The sequence below is a fragment of the Lissotriton vulgaris genome, chromosome 11 (genome assembly GCF_964263255.1).
Source record: "Lissotriton vulgaris chromosome 11, aLisVul1.2, whole genome shotgun sequence".
In the NCBI taxonomy this organism is placed as follows: domain Eukaryota; kingdom Metazoa; phylum Chordata; class Amphibia; order Caudata; family Salamandridae; genus Lissotriton; species Lissotriton vulgaris.
Window position 1 is genome coordinate 80,563,248 of NC_141699.1, and position 10,518 is coordinate 80,573,765.

General features: G+C 43.6%; 1 non-coding gene across 1 annotated transcript; it reads right to left on the minus strand.

The window, feature by feature from the left end:
- Window positions 1–698: 698 nt before the first annotated feature.
- LOC147679006 (small nucleolar RNA SNORD58) lies at window positions 699–764 on the minus strand. Its single transcript, XR_015301966.1, has one exon. It is a non-coding gene; the product is annotated as a small nucleolar RNA SNORD58 (small nucleolar RNA).
- Window positions 765–10,518: the final 9,754 nt, after the last annotated feature.

Genomic DNA, 10,518 nt, shown 5'->3' on the forward strand with positions numbered 1-10,518 from the left:
CGCTGGTTGGAATAAGGAAAACTTTTCATATGCAAGACTTAACGCTTTTACATATAGATGCACATGTTTCCTTAGTTGCACACCATCCTCTTAGACAGATCCATAATGTGGTATTAGTAACTGGCAGCCAACAGGTTTGCGCTGCAGAGGGTTGGGGAAACTTGGAATTGATTCCAAGGGTCCACTGAACTTTAAACTGTCCCAAACACCGGGTGATAGGATTTCCACAGCCCCTGGTGTTTAATGTATGGTGAAAGCATCAGGTGAATCATGCAGGATTTGTGGTCTAAAGGACACGTACCTTGAAATGGACCTGCAGGTTGGAACCCTGTGCCTTGCATGCTGCAAAACTGAAAATATATATATTAATCCTATGTAAGATACATTAAGACTTGTCTTCTCTCAAAGCACGTAATCGTCCTCATTGTATTAATCTGAGAAGTAAAATAGCCTCATTAGACCAACTAAATTAAAACATGACAAGCACCTACAAAGAATATAAATGTTCAATCATCGACAGATGACTGAATTTCAAATACGAGACATAAATCCAAATCTTACTTACATTTAGTCGGGTTTTCTGGGTCGAGCGAATAGCGCACAATTTTCAGAGATTAACTGTGGAAGGAAGAAAAATCTTGGAAAAAATGCAATGCAACGGTGCGTCCTTTTACGTAGGTGTACACCTCAAACTATTCGCTGCTCAGAAATCAAATTTGTTTCATAATCAATTCAAAGGTGTCCTAAGATCATCATCATCACAGCAACATGCCCAGCCCATTTTCGCATCATTGGATACACACAGTAAGGCCCATGTGAAATAACGTCAAGAAAGAGTGCCGCAACTAGTTAGTAGCCTTATACATCTTTCTCAAAACCGGCACAACGAATACGACAAAGCATTTCCAGATAAAAGTGTATGCTGCTATTAATCAAACAAAACTCAAAGAGAAATGGTCAAATTCTTTTTTCAGATGTCACTGGAGTGGGTCATTCAACAATGGTTTTGATAATCAGGTAACTGTCCTTTCCTGTTAAGATATCCCAATGCAATTACAAAAGAAAAATACACTGGCTCTCAGTGTCATTAGTTAGCGCTGCCAAACCTCTAGTCGGTACAAACATTTAGCAATGCAGACACATGTGCACGAAGTGTATATCAAAGCATTACTGTGCCTTTCTTAGACCTAATTACGTAGTCTAACATACAAATCAGTGACAACAGGACTATTACAAATTACTTTAGTTTACAAATGGTGGTGCAATCCTCAAGTCATCTCGGCAGAGAATGAATAGAAAGGCATTTGCTACCAGTGTCCAGGTAATCTATTAAAATTACCAGGCGGCATAAAACGGACAGTATACATACCAGGAGGGACACACGCTGCTGATCTATTTGTGCCCAGTGCCTCATTACAGAGTAGAGCCACACTGAGGCCATTCCAATGCGGACAGCCATGGATAGCCCGGTTATACTTCAAACTCCTGCAAAAACAAAACAGGGCTGCTAACATGGACGGTTCTGTCTGGGAGAATGATCCTGTTCTCCAAGCACTAAACCAAAGGGTTTCAAAACAGGATGGCGAAGTTCCCCCCAGATTGAACTTAGTTTTCTTCTCTCAGCTCTGGATACTTTGTTTCACTCACCTCAGGCCGCGCAGGAAGAGAAAGCGGAGCATGCCGGGAGCGGCATGACGACTTCAAAATATCGCAAGATCTCGATTGGCCGCAAACAACAAGCGTAAAAGGTTTGTTATCTTTTTTATGGGGCCATCTGTTTCGCCCCATAAAGAAGATAAGAAACCTTTTACGCCAGCAGTTAGTCGGGGAAGTCTGTCCGAATGGGACGGACTACAAAGAGAAAATAGTACATCACAGAAACCTCTTTTCCAATGGTTGGCCACCGTTTAGCATGAACGGTGACGCCAGCCAGTGGAAAAGAGGGGCGGGGCTTAACCTCACTAGTGAAACGTACTCTAAATCACTAAATCTCGCCAGCGACCCTTCGCATGTGCGCAGCCTACGCTAGCCGAGACCTAAATAGAAGGGATCTTCGCTTAGAGACAACAGATTTTTTTTTAAATAACCATGTTCATACAGGCTAGAATATTAGGCAACGTTCTTAAAAAAGAAAGTCCGGGCTTCCATTGCAAAAAACAATACAATGGGACTGGGGCTGGGAATTAGAGGTGTAGTGGGGGCCGGGTTTTAGGGCTCAGGGTGTTTTTTTCTGGGGTAAGGGTCAGTTTTTAGGAATTAGTACGGAGGGGCTGGGGTCTGGGTAGTTTTTAGGGCGTGGGGGCAGTTTTTAGGGCTTGGGGCAGGGAAAAGGGGTCAGTTATCTTGGCTGGAGACAGGAGTGTGATCTTTACCACAAATGTCCCTTTACCAATCATGTATTTACAATGAAATTACGTGGTAAAGGCATGTGTAGTAAAGATGTGGTCATGGTTAAGACTGTGTGGTTCAGGCATGCGTTGTTGAGGCGTGCGTTGTACCATCATACAATCCTACAGACAGGATCATGTCTGTCACCTTCTGTGTTTAATACCTGGTTCAGCCTCTAGATAGGTTTCTGCAATGCCCAGGAGTAATGTGTATCACTAGTCCGACAAACACGACACAGGTGTTTAACCTTTTACCTCTCTGTGCTCCTTAGCATCGATACTGATAGCCTAACGTGGATGAAACCAAATCAGCAAAGAATGAATCATTATGTTTTAGGTGATTTGTCTTCAGTTGAAGAACCGGGTTTTAGAACCCAGCGGCGCCAGGGACACGCCCAATGTCTTCGAGTTCACCTGTCTTAGAATACAGAGACACGGGGTACTTCTCGGTGATGTCAAAGATCAAATTTATTGGTTGCAACCAGGAACAGAAGTCTATGAAGCACGACACGGGTGGTTCACCAGAGACTGCACAATTTCGTATTGCGAGACATCATCTTTTATGCCAAAAATCACATTCCTGACTAGCACCAATTATTTACAAACTGTCCAATCACAGATGATATTGCAAAAGGTATCACATAACGACAAGCCCACTTTTCAGTTGTCCAGCCCACCATCAATTACATGGGAAGGCCCAGCATTGCTGCTCGGACAGGCCGGACAAACCCATAATAAAAGACCTCAACCCAAACCATAAATAGGCCATAAAGGAAGGAGCAGAAACAGATGAGAAGCAAGATAGAAGGGTGTGTGCATGTACCATAAACTCAGCAATGTCCTGCTCTTTGATCTCTATCTTGACCAGCTGCCGAACAAGGAACTGGTTCAATAAGTTTAGCTTCGGGCAATGGAGTCAATTTGCTCAGGTCACACAGAAGTCAGCTAAAGGTGTACGTGTCCCAAGGACCCAATCGGCCGTAGTCATCGGCCTATGTGAGGGCAACCACAAAATGGCTGCCGTACACAAAATGGAACCCAAAGGTTCAGAACAAAATCCCTAATTTCATGGTGAATCCATCACTCGAACATGACGCAACCACTCGTACATACCGCACTCGTCATTTGCTGTCCGCTGTTACCAAAATTGTCACAATACGACGATCTTTATGAAACGGGTTCAGAGTCACAGAACCTCACAGTGCTTGAACATCACATTGTGGCCTCTCGGCGTTTATCGATTAATGTGACCGCACTTATTAGCCAAAAATCAGCGTTTTCAACATTTCTCAGAATTCCATGAAATTGGAGAGTGAGCAATCATTCACACGTAAGTCGTTCCCAGGAAGGGAATCGCAGATCGTATGAAGGTCGTATGAGAGCTTGTAGAACTGTGACCAAGGTTGCCTTCGATGAACCGAGTAACCACTGAGGCCCTGACGCAAGAAGTGTCTTTAGCCGAGCGCAAGCTACTTTGCATTCACTTATCTACATACTGTATGTAAAGACATAATTTCTTCTTCGTCTTACATCTCGAGAACTGTCAGAAATGAGCAATGAACAAACTATATACATACCTTTACAAATATTTGTACTCTGAAACAGCTCATATATATATATATATATATATATATATATATATAGATATATTGTGAGAGCCATTTTGGTAGAAGAGAAGCATTTGCAAAGCCAATAGCTCTTGCCTACAACAGCCATTGACTTTGGCAATGTTTTGTAGCCAAGCTGTACAGCAGTGCAGATGCTTTGCAGTGTGGCTTAAACTAATTTTAAAATGCCATGACGCAGCCAGGGCTAATGTGCTTTTTTAAAAGCGTATTAGTGCTAGATGCATAGTCTTTTTTAGGGTCGAGTCTTCGAGAGCAAGGCATTATTGTTTTCAAAAAAGGCTTGGAGCAAGCCCATTCCTAACCATTTGTGTGCTTCAGTGTCACTCCTCTTTGCAGTGTCCTTAATTGGCTAGTCCAGGCAAAACATCACTTCCGATGCTTGCTCTGGAGCACCGAATAAGCACAGATTGATTGAACTCATTCAGTGGCAGTCCACTGCTCCTGTTGGGCTTGAGGTATTATTTCTTCCCCCCTCCATCTCCCACATTTTTAGGTCGAGTCTAGGGACAGCGCGCATGGATTGCTCGCTCTGCGAGGTATGCTGTATTGAAGTATGCTTTTGAAGCCTCGCCCATTCTCTGCCAATATTTTCAGTGGCTTATGTCATTGCCCTTCGTAAATGCTTGCTTCTGATTCCTACATAGGCTCGTTAGTCCCTCCTTAGTACCGCCTTGTCTTCACTTGTAACCTCCCATGAGAACTGGCCCTTTGAATTCGGTTGTTACACGGTCTGCTTTATAAGTTGGTGAGCACGATTTTCTCTAATGCTCTTACCCTATTCCACCCACATAGGAGCACCCACTCACTTTTTTTTTTAATAGTAATATATTTATATTCAAATTACAACGCAGTCCACTTTATAGCGTCCACACTTATTTAATTATTTAATATACAGCGTGCTCCGAGTACACTTTAGCGGCCGCGCCTATTTAATTATTTAATTACCAGCGCAGGCCACTTTCACTTTAGCAGCCATGCGACAGAGCTTTTGATTTTTTTTTTTAATTGAAACTTTGGGTGAAAGCACCAAACGTGCTTTCTCTTTAATGTTGACCGCGTCCCTTTGTTTAAATGGTGTTCACTGTAACCTGAATATGCAAACAGCATCTTAAAAAAGAGGCGTGGCAACCATTATAGTGGTCTTGCATTTGTGAAGTTTGAGCTCTTGCCATTAAAAACAACACCTTTTATATATGTGTTCCATTTAAAAACACATAAATAAAAGGCATTGTCATGTTCAATGCCAATAGCTTAAACTCTCGCAAATGCGAGACCTATTGTATTGAAAATGCTTGTTTAAACAGCTGTTGTGCTAGAGCATGGCTATCAACTGTTAACAGGAGCACAGCTGTGCCAGCCACTAGCAGGAAACCTAGAGCATTGCAGCTTTATTTCACAGTAAATAACATGTTTACTTTTTTATGTATTACCAAATTAATGGGATAATTACTGCAGCACGGCGGCTTAAACTGCCTGCATTCGAGGTATGCATAGAGATATATGGCACCCACTTTTCACAGTGGCCCCATTATAAAGTCCATGGATTAGACAAAGCAATGATTGTGCAGACATTTATTGTTCTTCAGACATTTCCGGAGCTTTGGACATCTCAGGATTACAGGTCCATTAAACAAACAAGTCGCTGCTTTCTTTAGAAAACAATACTATATACTACAGGGGAAACCCAATTAACCAACAGGCATATGGGTAAAAATACATGAAATAATAAACGTGATGCCTAAGGAACAATAACACAAATAATTTTCGGAAACAGATACAGTTGATTATCTCTTCCTAATTAGGATTTTTCTTTTCAAAATAAGTCTAAAGTTTATTTTAAACTCCTTCAACTAGTGGCAATCCAGACAGAATATTTCAACTTATTGGTTTATATTTTTGATTTAATAAACCATTTTTTCAAAAGAATTGACTATATATTATTTGTTACTGGTTTTTTACACATATATATATACACAACTCATACATATATATACAATATACAAACAAACATATTTATATACAAACAAACATAAGTATCCTTGAACCTTTTTAGGATTCTCTGCACTTAATTTTATTAAAAAGAAGCTTTCTCAATCAAATATAACCAAAAAGACATTCCTTCCAAAAAGGTCACCAAAAAGAGAAATAGGAGCATCAGAGGTACAATCCTTTTAGCCTCTATTATTTTTGTACTCCTTTAAGTTCACTTTATGTATTCAAAATTTTTGTAAAGGTGCCTTCAACAAACTATCGACGCGTTTCAGCCTTTCTAGATTTCAGGCATCATCAGGACTTAAGGCAATCAAGGTTCCGCCATCATAACGTTCAATCTTGTGCCTCTTCCGGATCACAATCTATCTTGGTTTTCCAGCTTTACCCAATTGGCGTAACTTCCGTGAACACGATTGTGGCTCAAACTTTCTCCAACCAACTCGCTCAGGCAGTTCGTAAATCAATTACAAGATTCCTTTTGTATGGGTAAAACCTGCGCATATTCCCAGGCCGCCATTACGATTCACAGTCTTTAGAAAACAAAGCAACCGTTAGAGAAAACAATAAAGGGGAGGGCCATAAAAGCAGACTGTGCTTGGGCCACAAACCTCAAGAGTACCAGCCACATACAGGAACATGGCGATGTCTGCATGGATGGGCGGCACTATTTAAAGTCGTACTGTATGAAAATAACGTGTTTCACAGTACACATTACGCCATCCTTTCCTTTTGTATGTGCAGTAAGTACTTGCTGCTAGTATAACTCAGTTTAAATGTACCCACTCGACCTCGGAAGTAAGAAAAGCTTGGTTAGCCCTGGGAGATTTTGAATGCTTGACTTGCAGTTGCAGATGAGACTTGAAAGATGTCCGCAGTGAGTGCTGAAATCACTGCAACAACTTTTTATTTTTTTAGAGTTTTATATAGCGCAAACTAGACCCGAGACATTGGGTATCAGAGCGTTTTACATGAGCACCAGTTTCGTTACAGATAGACACATTCATTTTTGTTAGGCACGGGGAGATTAAGGGGCATATTATCAAGAACGGCGTTACAATTATTGCCGGTTTAGCGGCAGAAAACTGCTGCTAAAAATGCGAAAATGGGATTGAAAATATGCCCTGGAGAATTCCAATACAAGTCCAGGTTCCCAGGTTGACACCAGAACCTGGGCTTCTATGGGAATTCCCAAGGGCATATTATCAAGCCCATTATAGCCATTTTAGTGGCAGTTTTCTGCCCCTAAACCAGTGATAATTTTTAACGCTTTTCTTTATAATATGCCCTTGGTGATTTGCCCAGAATCACAGGATGTTGAGCGTTGTTGCTGAGACTCGAACCTGGTACCACCGCTTTGAGGTTGACCGCTCTAGCTGTAAGGGTACATCCTCTCCCCTTAGGCCCACTGCATTATTAAGTGTCAAGCATTGGCTAAGCCAATAGATCTCGCCTCTACAAGCTCTATTGGCTTTGTTAATATTTTGTAACTGTGTTGCATAGAAGCATGGCCTCTCTGCATTATGGCTTAAAGTACAAAAAATCAAAGTGCTATGACGTGACTATGGTTGACTGCATGATATCACTTTCATTTTCTTTACTTTCCGGTATGTTTCACAGCTGCCGTGCTACTGTGTAACACAGTTAAAAACACATTGACAAAGCCAGTAGATCTCTTATAGGTGAAACCAATGCCGGTTTTTATTACTGTTAATTTTAGCCATGCTGCATAGTAGCCACACTGCTAAACCGCATGGCTAGAAATCATTGCCAAAGTCAGAAATGCCCATGCTGTACAACATAAACAAAAGGCAAAGCCAGAGCCAATAGCCTCAAAGATGAAACCTATTGGCTTTGCCAATGCTTGTTAGATCTTGGAACAACATCCCTGTGATTCCGAGCACATCAGTTAATCTCCCCATGCATGAAAAAAAAACTGAGACATTTGGCAAATAATTCTATCAAATAAAGAAAACAATTACACCCTTGTATATGTCTTATTGAAAATACATTTGGAAGCAAATAACATCTGTTGTCACAATAAACATCAATTCAAAAGGAGAAAAGGGCTGCTTTGAAATAGGTGTGGAATAGCAAAACATAGCTACAAATGACAAGAGGTTCAACAAGGAAGACAGGGGAACAGAAAAAATAAAAGTAATACCACAATCACAGTGCGATCAGCGGAAGGGCAGCAATCAAGCTGAAGCAATCAGTACTCAGCGGCGGCTCCACCACTATGGCGGAGGAGCGTTGCCCTCCTGCCAGCAGGCAAAATAAATGAAAAATAAAACAATAAACTCTTGTTTATTATCGTTTTATTTTTGCTCTCAGAGCCGAGGCTTGGGGTCCGGCCAGAGGATGACAGGCACTAGGGGGAGTCCTTGCACTGCTCTAAGTATACATGACGGTTTGGCCGGACATCTCAGGCCGGCCATGCACACTGAAGGTCTCTCCAACCGCAGCTGCATTGCCGGTTTGGAGAGAGCAGGCACAGACTCCCAGTGTAACTTGAAACACAAATCAACAGTGCTCAGGCCAACCCTGATGCTGCTCTCATGCATGAACGGTACAAAAGGGGGTGGTGATGGACGGAGCATCTGAATCGATCAAACACTCACACCCAGTCAAAAGATCTGGGTTTAATCCATCACCGTTCTTTAGCCCACTCTGCCACCCCAGTTCAGACATGGCTATTTGCAAATCAGTCTGACCCTGTGCCTAATGGGAACAGTACAGCCTGAACTGCCAAGCCATGTCTTCCCTGGACCCGAAACAAGCTTCCGAGGACCGGTTTCTGGCATTCCAGCTGTCTTCAGCCCGGCTTGCTTGAATCCAGTGGCAAAGTGAGCAAGGGACTCACGTCTGAGCATATCCTGCCACACTTATGGCGGCCAAAAATGGTACAAAAGGGGGTGGTGATGGACGGAGCATCTGAATCAATCAAACACTCACACCCAGTCAAAAGATCTGGGTTTAATCCATCACTGTTTTTTTAGCCCACTCTTCCACCCTAGTTCAGACATGGCTATATGCAAATCAGTCTGACCCTGTGCCTCATGGGAACAGTCCAGCCCGAACTGTTAAGCCATGTCTTCCCTCGACCAGAAACAAGCTTCCGATGACCGGTTTCTGGCATTCCAGCCGTCTTCAGCCCGGCTTGCTTGAATCCAGTGGCAAAGTGAGCAAGGGACTCGCGTCTGACCATACCCTGCCACACTTATGGCGGCCAAAAGAGGAACAAAAAGGGGTGGTGATGGACGGAGCATCTGAATCAATCGAACACACACCCAGTCAAAAGGTCTGGGTTTAATCCGTCACCGTTCTTTAGCCTACTCTGCCACCGCAGTTCAGACATGGCTATATGCAAATCAGTCTGACCCTGTGCCTCATGGGAACAGTCCAGCCCGAACTGCCAAGCCATGTCTTCCCTGGACCGGAAACAAGCTTCCGAGGACCGGTTTCTGGCATTCCAGCCGTCTTCAGCCCGGCTTGCTTGAAACCAGTGGCAAAGTGAGCAAGGGACTCACGTCTGAGCATACCCTGCCACACTTATGGCGGCCAAAAGAGGTACAAAAGGGGGTGGTGATGGACGGAGAATCTGAATCAATCGAACACTCACACCCAGTCAAAAGATCTGGGTTTAATCCATCACCGTTCTTTAGCCCACTTTGCCACCCCAGTTCAGACATGGCTATATGCAAATCAGTCTGACCCTGTGCCTCATGGGAACAGTCCAGCCCGAACTGCCAAGCCATGTCTTCCCTGGACCGGAAACAAGCTTCCGAGGACCGGTTTCTGGCATTCCAGCCGTCTTCAGCCCGGCTTGCTTGAATCCAGTGGCAAAGTGAGCAAGGGACTCACGTCTGAGCATACCCTGCCACACCTATGGTGGCCAAAAGCGGTACAAAAGGGGGTGGTGATGGACGGAGCATCACCACCCCCTTTTGTCCCGCTCTCATGCATGAAAGCAGTGTCAAGATTGGCCGCAGTGGAGTCTGGGAGTCTGTGCCTGCCTTGGAGAGGAGCGCGATGCAGCGATGCAGCAGGTAAGTGTTGTTTGGTTTTCTTTGACTTGCCATCCATCTGTCCTTTCTTACCCTGCCCCCCCCCCCGCCCCCCCCCACAACTGTATCGAGACACCGGCTGCTCCTGTCAGCACTTGTCCATGCTTCAGCCAAAAGAAGAGAAAATGAAGACAACCTGCGCAGGCCAATTAGAAGGAAGCAAACAAGAGTGACAAAGAAGGCAACAAATGTTTAGCAATGGGCGGGCTGCAAGCCCCTTGTTATACAAAATACCTCTCTCAAGCTAGAGCACATACAGTGCATGTGCTGTCTCAGGCAAGACTTAAGAACAAAGGCCAAAGTCAATTTTCACATCAGATTCGTACACATTCCATCACATACATTATTCCTGGTGAAGCACCCCCAGAGTAACCCTGGGCGTAGTACTAGGCTACGCTCGCGGCGCGAGCGAAGTTTGCGCTACTATGTACTACGCGAATTGCACAT